We start from the raw sequence: 12,140 nt of genomic DNA, 5'->3' as shown, positions 1-12,140 counted from the left end.
TAAATCAAAAATTAGCCGGGCATGGTAGCATGTGCCTGTAGTTCCAGCTACTTGGAAGGCTGAGGAGGAAGGATCGCCAGAACCCAACAGGTCAAGGCTGCGGTGGCCGGGAGCGTGCCACTGCACTCCAGTCTGGGCGAGAGAGTGAGACTCCAACTCGGGGGAAAAAAAAAGACTAATAATCTCGATTGAATAGTCTTGACATTTTTGTCATAACTCAATTGACTATAGATGTTTTATCTCTGGATTCTTAAATCTATCCACTGATTTTCATGTCTTTCTTATGCCAGTACCATACCGTCTTGATTACCATAGCTTTGTCATAAGCATTGAAATGGGGAACGATGAGTCTTCCACTTTGTTCTTCTTTATCAAGATTGTTTTGGCTATTTCGGATCTCTTGTGTTTTCATATGAATTTTAGGATCAGTTTCTGAACTCCTGCAGAAGGTAGCTGGGATTTTTTTTTTTTTTTTTTGAGTTGGAGTCTCACTCTATCGACCAGATTGGAGTGCAGTGGCCGCTCCCAGCCACCGCAGCCTCAACCTGCTGGGCTCTGGCGATCCCTCCGTCTCAGCCTTCCGAGTAGCCGGAATTACAGGCATGCACTACCACACCCGGCTGATTTTTTATTTATTGTAGAGATGAGGTCTCGCCAAGTTGCCCAGGTGGGTCTTGAACCCGCGGGCTCAGGCAATCCACTCACCTCAGCCTCCCAAGGCGTAGGATTACAGGCTGAGTCACCGAGCCCGGCTGGTAGCTGGGATTTTAACAGACATTGCCTTGATTCTGCAGATCAGTTTGGAGAGTATTGTCAGTTTAACAATATTAAGTGTTTCAATCCATGAACATGAGATAACTTTCCATTGGTTTAGGTCTTTCAACAATGGTTTGTGGTTTTTAATGTACAAGTCTTGCACTTTTTGTGTTTAATTTATTTCCAAGCATTTTATTCTAATCTGGTGTTATTGCAAGTGGAATTGTTTTGTTTGTTTGTTTTTGAGTTGGAGTCTTACTCTGTCGCCCAGACTGGAGTGCAGTGGCCGCTCCCAGCCATTGCAGCCTCGACCTGCTGGGCTCCAGCGATCCTTCCGCCTCAACCTTTTGAGTAGCCGGAATTACAGGCATGCGCTACCATGCCCAGCTGATTTTTTGATTTATTGTAAAGATGAGGTCTCACCAAGTTGCACAGGCGGGTCTCGAACCTGCGGGCTCAGGCAATCCACTCACCTCAGCCTCCCAAAGCATGGGATTACAGGCTGAGTCACTGAGCCCGACTGTGGAATTGTTTTTGTAATTTCATTTGTGTCTTTAAATCTAAAGTGAGTCTCTTGGAGACAGCATAGAGTTGAATCATTTAAAAATTGTTTTGGCCATATTTGCCTTTTGATTGGATTGTTTAATCTGTATTTAATGTAGCTACTGATAAGACAAGATTTATTTCTCTCATTTTTCTACTTATTTTCTATATGTCTCATATCTTTTTGTGTCTCCATTATCACTTCTCAGTCTAAAATCAGGTGTAGTATCTGTTCTTATCTGTTTCTCCATTAATACCTTTTTTGTGTTAAGCAGATATTTTATGGCATATCATTTTATTGCTTTATTGTTTCTTTCACTTTTTATTTTTTAGTCATCTTCTCAGTAGTTGCCCTGGGTGTTACAATTAGCATCTTAAAACAATCTAGTTCAAGTTGATACCAATATAATTTAGATAGTGCAGTCATGTACTACATAACAATGTTTTAGTCAATAACAGACCACATATGTAGTGGTGGCCCCATAAGATTACAATAGAGCTGAAAATTTTCTATTGCCTGCTGATGTCGTAGCCATTGTAAGGTCTTACTGCAATGTAGTCTTTGTATGTTTGTGGTGATGCTGGTGTAAACAAACCAACTGTGCCGCCAGTTGTATAAAAGCATAGTGCATACAATTATGTATAGTATATAATATTAGGTGATGCATCCATTTGTAGCATCTGTTTTTGGCATGGCAACACTGTGGTATTGGTAGCTTTTTGTCATTTGTCATTTGGAGTGATAATGTTGTGCTTGTGAACATGCCTTGCATTTTGTAGATTTGAAGAAAGTTAGTGCTATTTGTGGGTTAAAGAAGATGGAGTATCAAGTGGAAAAAAATGAGTTCTTCTGACCTATTCTTCTGTTTGAGTTTAATAGAGGAGTAAAGGCAGCAGGGGCTGCTCACAACGCTTTTGTCATGGTTGGGGGGAATGCCCATACTTTATTGTGGGGGACAGCATAGAAAGAACATGATTTTGTCATTCAAAGAGGGCCACTTTGACCTGAGTGAATCTCCACATTCAGAAAGATGACCTGAGAACTGTGACCAGTCAACCACTGTGTGACATTTGCATTCCATAGACAAATGAAAAATGCTATGAACTTATGCATCAACCTAATACTTGATAGTGATAATAAACGACTAGACTACTAGTTTACATATTTACTGTATTATACTTTTAATGGTTATTTTAGAGTATGCTCCTTCTATGTTCAAAAAAAAAGCTAACCTAAAACAGTCTCAGGCAGGTCCTTCTGGAGGTATTCCTGAAGAAGGCATTGTTATTGTTGGAGATGACAGCTCCATGTCTGTTATTACAAGACCCTGAATACCTTCTAGTGGGACAAGGTGGAAGACAGTGATATTTATGATCCTGACCCTTTGTAGACCTAGGCCAATGAGTATGTTTGTCTTAATTTTTAACAAAAATGTTTTAAAAGTAAAAAAAATTTTTAACTTAGAAAATTTAAAAACGCTTGTAGAATAAGGATATAAGGAAAAATGTTTTTTAACATCTGTACAATGTATTTGTGTTTTTAAAAAGAGTCAAAAAGCAAAACAAAATTTTAAGTTTATAAAGTAAAAATATTATAAGCTAAGGCTAATATCTTAAGGAAATAAAAAATTTTAAATAAATTTAGTGTACAATGTTTATAAAATCTATAGTAGTATACAGCAATGTTCTAGGCCTTCACATTCACTCACCTCTTACTCATTATTATTATTATTTTTTAAGAGAGATAGTCATCTAGGTTGAAATTCAGTGGTACAATCATAACTCACTGCAGCCTCAAACTTTTGGGCTACCACTCACTCATTGACTCACCCAGAACAACTTCCAATCCTGCAAATTTCATTCATGGTAAATGCCCCACACAGGTATACTATCTTTTTTTTTTTATGCCATATTTTTACTGAACTTTTTCTACATTTAAATACATAAATATTTACCATTGTTTTACAACTGTCTACAGTATTCAGTACAGTAACATGCTATACAGGTTTGTAGCCTAGGAGCAACAGGCTATACCCTACAGCCTGGGTGTGTTGTATGCTAGACCATCTAGGTCTGTCTGTATATGCATGCTCCATGATGTTTGCATGACAAAATTGCCTAAAAATGCCTTTCTCAGAAAGTTTGTCCATCTTTAAGTGATGCATAAATGTATGCAAAACTTTGCTCAAATATAGTTCTATTCCCTTCCTTCTTTTTTGTGCTGTTCTTGTCATATAAATTATTTACTTATACATTGTATTATCTTCAGCACAATTTTCATAACTATAGCTATACGTAGTTAATTTTAAATCAGACAGGAAAAAACAATCATAAGAAATGCATTAATATTATCTTCTATATCTACTTATACAGTTACTTTGACCGATCCTCTTTGTTTCCTTCTGTGTATTTGAGTTACTGTCTAGCGTCCTTTCATTTCAGCCTGAAGGGCTCCCTTGAGTATTTCCTTGGTCTGTTGATAACAGATTCTCTCTGTTTTAATTTACCTGGAGATGTCTGAATTTCCCCTTCATTTTTGAAGGATAGTCTTGCTGAATGTAGAATTATTGATAGTGTTTTTCTGTCAATATCTTGAATATGCTGTCCCACTGTCTTCTGGCTTCAATGGTTTCTGACGAGAAATCAGCTACTCTTCTTACTGAGGATTTCTTGTATGTGATAAGTTGCTTCTCTTTTGCTGATTTCAAGATTCTCTCTTTGTCTTTCTCTTTTGACTGTTTGACTGTGATAGGTCTAGGTGTAGATCTTTTGGGGTTTACCCTCCTTGAATTCACCAAGTTTCTGGATGTGTAGATTATTGTGGTTTAAATTTTTAAAAATCATATTTGGGATGTTTTCTGCTATCATCTCTTTATATTTTTTCTGCTTTCTCCCGCTTTCTGAGACTCCCATTATCCATATGTTGAAATGCTTGATGATGTCCCATGGATCTCTGAGACTTTGTTTATTTATCTTTATTTTTTTCTTTCTGTTCCACAGAAAGCATAATCCAAATCTGTGACTAAGCCCTTCTAGCAAATTCTTTTTATCAGTTATAATTTTCAACTTCAGACTTTCTATTTGGTTCAACTTATAATTTCTATCTTTTTCTTTTGTATTTTCTATTTCGTAAGGCATTGTTCTCCTACTTCCCTTTGATTCTTGAAATATGATTTTATTTATTTATTTGAATATACTGGGGCACCAAAAAATGTATACACATTTTAAGAGATGTTATCTATGTATTACTTTTTCAAAGTTGAATTGAATTATGGCAGCAATGTGGAGTATGGCCTTCACTCAAATATGACATTGATCTTTTGTTATTAGTATTTGCTGAGTATTATGATTTTAATAGATTTTTTCCATTCTTAAAATGTGCATACATTTTTTGGCACCATCTGTATTTAATTTATAATTTCAATGTAAGGACTTTTTCTAGTAAGTCCAATATCTAGGCTTCTTTAAAGACTGTTTCCATTGATTTCTTATTTCCTTGTGTATGAACCATACTTTCTTGGCTTCTGTGTGTGTATATGTCTTAAATTTTTTTGTTGAGAACTAGACTTTTAGAATTATTATTTTTTTATTTTAAAGATATAGGGTACAATTCAGGGTTAGGAACATAAGTGGTCATCATGTGGTCATCATGCAGGTAAAGTTTGAGTACCCTTATTGATGTTATGCACCTCCTCCCTCCCTGGGCAGTGTCCCATTACTGAGAACTGGACACTTTTAATAATATGATATAACTACGCTAGAAATTGGATCCTCCCCACCCAGTGTTGGTTGTGTTGCTCTTTCTCCCCATTTGTTTGTTTAGTGACTTTTCTGGAATGATTATATAAAGTCTGTATTTCTTGTCATGAGTGGCCACTGAAATCTGTGCTTATTTGGTCTAGTTCAAGCTAATGACTAAACAAAGATTCCCTTAAATGCCTTGAACCAGTAAGGTTTCTACCCTTTGTCATGGGGTTCTTTGTGCACCTTCAATGTTCTGGCAGTTTATAACTCTGCTTTAGCCCTCACTTCCTGCTTGTGCAGGGTCTCAGGTCATTCAGAGGAAAGAGATTAAGACCTCTGGTCTTTTCTGAGCATGTGCACAACCATACCTATGTTTGTGGCTTTCTAGAATCCCAGGCATATGCTGAAGGTTTTCAAAGTCCCCTATAAACATCTAGTTCCCCAGATTTTCCATTAGGTTTTGAACCAGTCTCTTATTTGCTTCAACTAGTCTGTGATGTTAAATAATTGCCAGTAATTTTTTTTTTTTGACAAATGCTCTGGACTAGGACTTTTTCCAGTGAGCAAGCTCTGCCTTAGGATAAATAAGGACAAGCCTTGCAAATAGGGATTTTCCAGGGAGCTACCAGTTAGGTCAAGTTGTGATACTTCTCTGGAAATGGGGCTTTTTGAGGGTGGTCCTAATATAAGCACTATGGGGGTATGTTAACTATATCTGACTGTACTGTCGAATTTAAAGAAAGAAAACAATAAGCTCAGCATTCTTCATTCATGATTCCAGGCATCATAAGAGAACCAGGGAATTTTTATGGTTATCTTCAACATAAGTTCTCATCTCTGTGAGCCACAGATCTAGCATAGTAGAAAACCAGTTGCATTGCTTGAACCTGCAAGCTGCTGAACCACAATATAAGTTGAATTCACAGTCTCAGTAGGTCTCTTGAGGGAGAGCTGGGACATGCATTAAAAGAGTGGAACTCAGTCTTGAAATTGAGAATTTTGCAGTGGCTTTTAATGATTGAAGAAATCCCCAGTTCACTGAAACTCCTATGTCAGTAAATCTTACCTTGTTTGAAAATCTTGAAATGACCACCTTACAAGGGGCAGCAATATTATCTCCTGACCACCCCCACTACATCTAGTCTGTCTCTAGTCCTGTGACTAATGTTAGATCCAAGCATCTTATACACCCAGAGAGTGGTAATATTTTTATTCATTCACATTAGCAGCAAGTGGGGAGGTAGGTGGGTATAGACTCAGAAGGTGTTAGACCAGGCGTTAAAAATTTAATTCTACAGCACATTTCTGACTTCATCCAGAGAATCCCAATTCAATGTGCTAACTCAAGCAGCTGGGAGTTCTTACTGTTTGCTTAGGTGACCCACCATGAACCATACCTTTCTGTATTTATTCACTTCTGTAATTTCATCCCATGTTGTATAGGGCTGGACCACTTGCTCACTTCAGCCAGTAGAGCACAGCACAGGTGAAGGACAGGAAACTTGGATTTTTGTGCTCTTGTGAGTCCTGAGCAGTCATGTAAAAAGTCCAACCATCCTTCTAGAGAGAGAGGTCATGTGAAATCACACAGGGTGGCAGACATAAGTGAAGGGGCAAGCTTGGATGTTATAACCCACAGCATTGGGTTATTTGGTTGTCTACTGCCCTTGCCCAAACCTGAAGTTTCCTTCCCAAAAGCTCAAACTGGGAGGGGTTTGGTTTGATGAAAGGAAAAGGTAGGCTATTATACATCATACATACCATTGCCCAGGTACTCCCAAACAAGATATGAATGGACTGGATTCTGGTGGCTGGGCAGAGGAATTCAGAGTTCCACGTGTCCATCAGAGACCACATCTGTGCAGTCTGTGCCCATTCCAAGCTCTAGCTGGCAGAAGAGCACTTTCTTCTTCTTCCCAGGTGGACATGCTATGATTGTTGCTCTCAATTACTCATGGTGGAAGGGAGTTTTGGAGACAAATGCACAAGGCACCTCCTCCCAACACCCCCAGTGATTGGTGGGGATTCCCAAGTCATCAGCATGGGCAGCAAAGGAGGGAGTTAGAGCTTCCCTTCTCATCACATTTTTTGTTTTGGGATCTTTAGAGGGTGATGAAAAGGATATGGGTTTTGGAATGGAAAGGGATGGGGGTTTTGTTCTGGGTTTGCTGCTTTCTAGCTAGAGTGGTCTTTGTGGTTGATTCTCCAGCATCCATTCCCCCATTCCCACCCAAATTATTGCCTAAGATGAGAGGTCAACTCCTTCAGCCCTTAAAATGGGTAGGTGTGGGGTGAGGAGGTCAGAACCCCCAGGATGGTCCCCTTCAGAGAGACACCAAATTTTATCAGTGCTCGTGTGGTGAGGTGCCTGCTTATACTAATCATGATAACCTTGCTGGTGACTCACTTAGGACTGGACGTGCAGTTTAATCTTTAGCCAAGAGGAGTAGAAGGAAATCTGTTGTGGGAGGGAGGAGGGAATTGACGGAAGAAAGTTCTCTCTCTTCTAGAAAAGACACCCAGGCAGAGATGGACCATTTTCTTCTTCCAAATATTATATCTGGATGTGATGCTTGGACAAGTCACTTAATCTCTGTAGTCCCTACATGTAGTGAGAGTAGAGATGGCACCTGGTGTGTAGCATTCACTCATTATGCTGCAAGTATTATTATTTGTATTACCCTAACTAGATAATACTACATAAACCCAAGTTCCGTATAATTCCTGCTTGAAAATGGTAGAACTCAGCTTCTGAGGTCCCTTGTCTCCACAAATAGCCACCCTCAATTTCTTCCCTCCCTGTACCATGTGCCTCTTCTCACATCGAGTGGTGGGGTTTATGCTTTCTCTTTGGATGCAGGCTGGTCTATGACTGCTTTGATTCACAGAATATAATAGATGTGATGTTCTTGGACTTAATATTCAAGAGAACCGGCAGCTTCTCTTTCTTCCCTGCTATAGTTTGAATATGGTTTGTTTGTTCCTACCAAATATTATGTTGAAATCTGATTCCCAACATTGGAGGTGAGGACTAAAGGGAGGTGAGGGAGGTGTCTGGGTCCTGAGGGTGGATCCCTCATGAATAGATTAATACCCTTCCTGGGGTGGGGGTGGGGAGTGAGTGAGTTCTCACCCTGCTAGTTCCCATGAGAACCATTTTTAAAAAACAGCCTGACACCTCCATCCCTCTCTCGTTTCCTCTCTCACCATGTGACCGCTGCATACACCAGCCCCTTTTCACCTTCCACCAGGAGTAGAAGCAGCCTGAGATCCTCACTAGATGCCCAATCTTGAACCTCTCAGCCTGCAGTACCATGAGCCAAATAAACCCCTTTTCTTTGTAAACTATCCAGCCTCAGACATTCCTTTATAGCAAAGCTAAACAGACTAAGCCATTCTCATTTGTAAAGTTTACTTTTTTTTTTTTTAAGAGACGTAGCTTTGTTCTGTTGCCCAATCTGGAGTGCAGTAGTGCAATCACAGCTCACTGTACATTTGAACTCCTGGTCTCAAGCCATCCTCTCACCTCAGTCTCCTGATTACCTAAGACTACAGGTGTGCACCACCATGCCCAGCTAATTTTTAAAAATTGTTTTATAGAGACGAAATCTCACTATGTTTCTCAGGGTAGTCTTGAACTCCTGGCCTCAAACAATTCTCTCACCTCAGCATCCCAAAGTACTGGGATTACAGGTGTGAGCCACTGCACCTGGCTACATTCATTCCTGAGATACTCCCTTTCAGAGCCCGGCCCAGCTGTGAGAAGCCCAAGCCACACAGACGGGTCACGTGGAGGTGAGTTGAGGTGTACCAGCTGCGATCTCAGCCTGTGTCAACTGTGAGTGAACCGTCTTGCATGGTTCAACTCAGAATAACTTCCCAGATGAAGGCAGCCTACCCGTGATCTGCCAACTTCCAGACAAGATAAAATGGTGGTGGTTTGGGGCTACTAAATGTTGGGGTGGTTTGTGACTCAGCACTAGATTAAAAAATAACTCCTTTCAATGTGTTTTGAATTTTTGGCTTCTTACTGGGTTCCTGTCAGGTTCCCATCTCTCCTCAAGCGGAAGCATCCAGTTTCGAGTGCTGTTAGCCACGGAGGCCCACTCTCTGGCTCTGGCCTCTGTCTCTCGAGCTTCTTATCATAAAGTCCATGTACCAGAGCCACCTTAATCAATGTCCTGAGCTCCTCTCCATACTCCCTGAGATGCTTGGGAGACACTATTTGTGCCACAGGAACAGCTTCAGATTTGAGGTCTCCAGGCTCAAGTTCAAGAAGGCCTGGCTATTTTACTTAACCGCTGGTGGAACCCTGGGCAAGGGTCTTCTGAGTCTCATTTAAAAAAAAAAAACCAGAAAAAAAGCATCTGTATACAGAGGGGCATAATAATAAACTGCTTTACAGAGCAGTGGAGTGATGTAAATGAGACAGCGTGTGTGAAAGCACTTTGGAATGGTCAAGCATCCTCTCCATATGGTAATTATCATTATTATGCCTCATTGTACAAAGAGGGCAGTGCATGCACTCATCCATCAATAGCCCCTCTCCATCTTGTGTTGTCGAGTTCTCCCCTCTCTGGGAAACCAGATCACTGGGGGGGGAGTCAGTGTCAACACCATCCTCTTCATCAACACCGTCACCCGCCGTCACCCTCCTTGTCATTGTCATCATCATCATATACTCCAACATCTACCAGATGACACCCTTGTCATATATTCTCCCAACAGTCTTTCAGGTTGTGTGTGATTGTTAACCCTTACTCACAGAGGAGGAAATCGAGGCTAGTCCAGGTTAACCTACTTTCACAAGATCATACAGAAGTAACCTTGGCACACTGGAAAATTAAAAACCAGATAAAAAGGATGCTTGTTGTCACATCTGTGTTTCTCCTTTCCCCATCAACCTCAGATAGCTAACAACGCTTCCTGAGTGTCTCTGGGGATTTGGGATGTCAACAACATTATCGAGCTGCCCTCCAAATGCCAATGATGCGAATGACACTTTCCTGGGGAGGAAAAACACCCCCCGGCATTGAAACCGTGGCAATGAAGGCTGAATCTGAAGCTTTCGACATCCTGAAAGTCCATGGGCTACAGCTAAGGTGAAGCCAAGCATCCCTGTTTTATTTGCTGTGTGCAGCCATCTTTCAGAAGTCGGGCAGGCACTAATTAGATAGCCACTCGGAAAGTTGCTATCGCTAACTGGAAGCCATCCAAATTGCTCTCTTTGTTCCGAGGCTTTGGAAAAGGATGCCCCCCTCCCCAACTCTCCTCCCACCCCATCCCCGCTTGCCAAACCTCAAGGACCACAAATACGGCTAATTATGTTAGCTTGGCTTGGTACTAGTTTTCCAGATAGCATCTTTCATTAGCGTTGAGCTTCCGGCTGCCTGGCTGCTGGACCTGCGGGGGTTGCGGGTGATGTGTTGGTTACCCTGGTGACACAGGAGTGTGGTAACAGGAGAGGCAGAGGGTGTGGATGGCATCTCCAACAGACCCCCAAACTGGATGTCCCTTTTCCTCCATGCTTCCTGTGCTCCCACAAGGTGGCACTAAGCCCTCTAGGTCTGCCAGCAGTGTGCATCTCTGGGGGTAATACAGAGAAATCTGGGGTCAAATTGTTAGCATCCCATCCTTAGAAATATCTCGTAGAGAGTCTCCAGGGGTGAGTTTTTGAGGACAGGCAGACAGTTGCTGTTTTATTTATTATCTCTGTAATTCACCTCCCAACACACACACACACACAAACACACACACACACACACACACACACACACACACACACACACACACACTCACACTCACACTCACACACTGCCCACCCAGTCCTAGCAGTTGAAGGCTTTTAGGCAAAGTATGGAGAATTGCATTAGCATTACTTATGCACCAAAGGCAAGGGAATGATAGTTTATCTACCCAGGAGAACAGACTATTTCTGAGTTCTTTAACCCAATACTTAAACTGAGTTCTGAGCCCAGGTGTCAAGCTAACTGGAATTGGGTGCTATGGACTTGAGGGGGGAGTCCTGGTTGCTGAATGCTCTATACAGTGGGGAGCTGATGGCCTTTTAAGAGACAAAAACGCAACACAACAAATACAGAAATGGGTGTGACATCATTTCCCAGACCATCTGATGCTACTTTTTCTAAGCAGATGTGTTTTCTCCTGCCAAGCATGTCCAGTCTCCGGTCACAAATGGTTCTAAGTCCCAGTGGCTTAGAACCAGTGGCCAGGTGAGCAGCTGACCCAAGAAAGGGCAGAGAGGCAGAGCCATCCCTTGACCACCCATGGCATGGCCCAGCTCATGGGAGGGTGAACAAGAATTGCTGGTCACTATTCTGTCTTCAGTTTTCAACAATCTCTCTTATTCTTAGTGTGGCCATGACCACAAGGGGAGACTCATTGAAAACCCTCTGATTTTCTTTTTGGCCAGGAATTGTGAACCCACCAATACCCAGCTTCATCGACCTTCTTCTTGTTTATTAGCCTTTTGGGGGTGGAGGCGCATCACAAACCCAGACCAGACCATGGTGAGGGGCAGTTGTCATCTGAAATGGTCACCTCAGTAGGAACCATGAAATAAATCTTCATTCGTATAGACAAAAATGCTATCAACACTGAAAAAAAGATTTGGAATGATGACTCAGGCCCCCCCAGATCAACAAAATGCAGGATCCCATGGTGGCCTTATGAAATATACAGGCTTGAAGGCAGACTGGTTCCCACAGACAGGATAAAAAGTATTCTGTTTTCATTTCCATCCCAGAAAATTTAGCCAGTGTCCTGGCTGGCCATATTGTATAGAAGTCAGTTCAACTATAGATCCCTCCCACCCCTTGTTTGTAAGAGTTACATTGTAAAAAAAAAAAAAAAAATCAACAAACTAATTAACTTGATGAGCTATCTTTCCTTGATTCAGTCAGAGAAAGTGTTTTTGTTGGGACTCCATGTGTTACCAGGAATCTGTGTCGGCTACCAGTATTCTGTGCTGGGTTCTTGATGTGGCCGCAGAAGAGAATTTCAGAGCAAGTCAAAAGTAGCAAAGCAGTTAATGAGTTTATTAAAAGTGAAAGCAACAATAGTATACACTTTAGGGC

Source organism: Carlito syrichta, unplaced genomic scaffold (assembly GCF_000164805.1).
Source record: "Carlito syrichta isolate Samal-C Ts95f unplaced genomic scaffold, Tarsius_syrichta-2.0.1 Scaffold307059, whole genome shotgun sequence".
Lineage (NCBI taxonomy): Eukaryota > Metazoa > Chordata > Mammalia > Primates > Tarsiidae > Carlito > Carlito syrichta.
Note: the sequence above shows the minus strand (reverse complement) of the source record.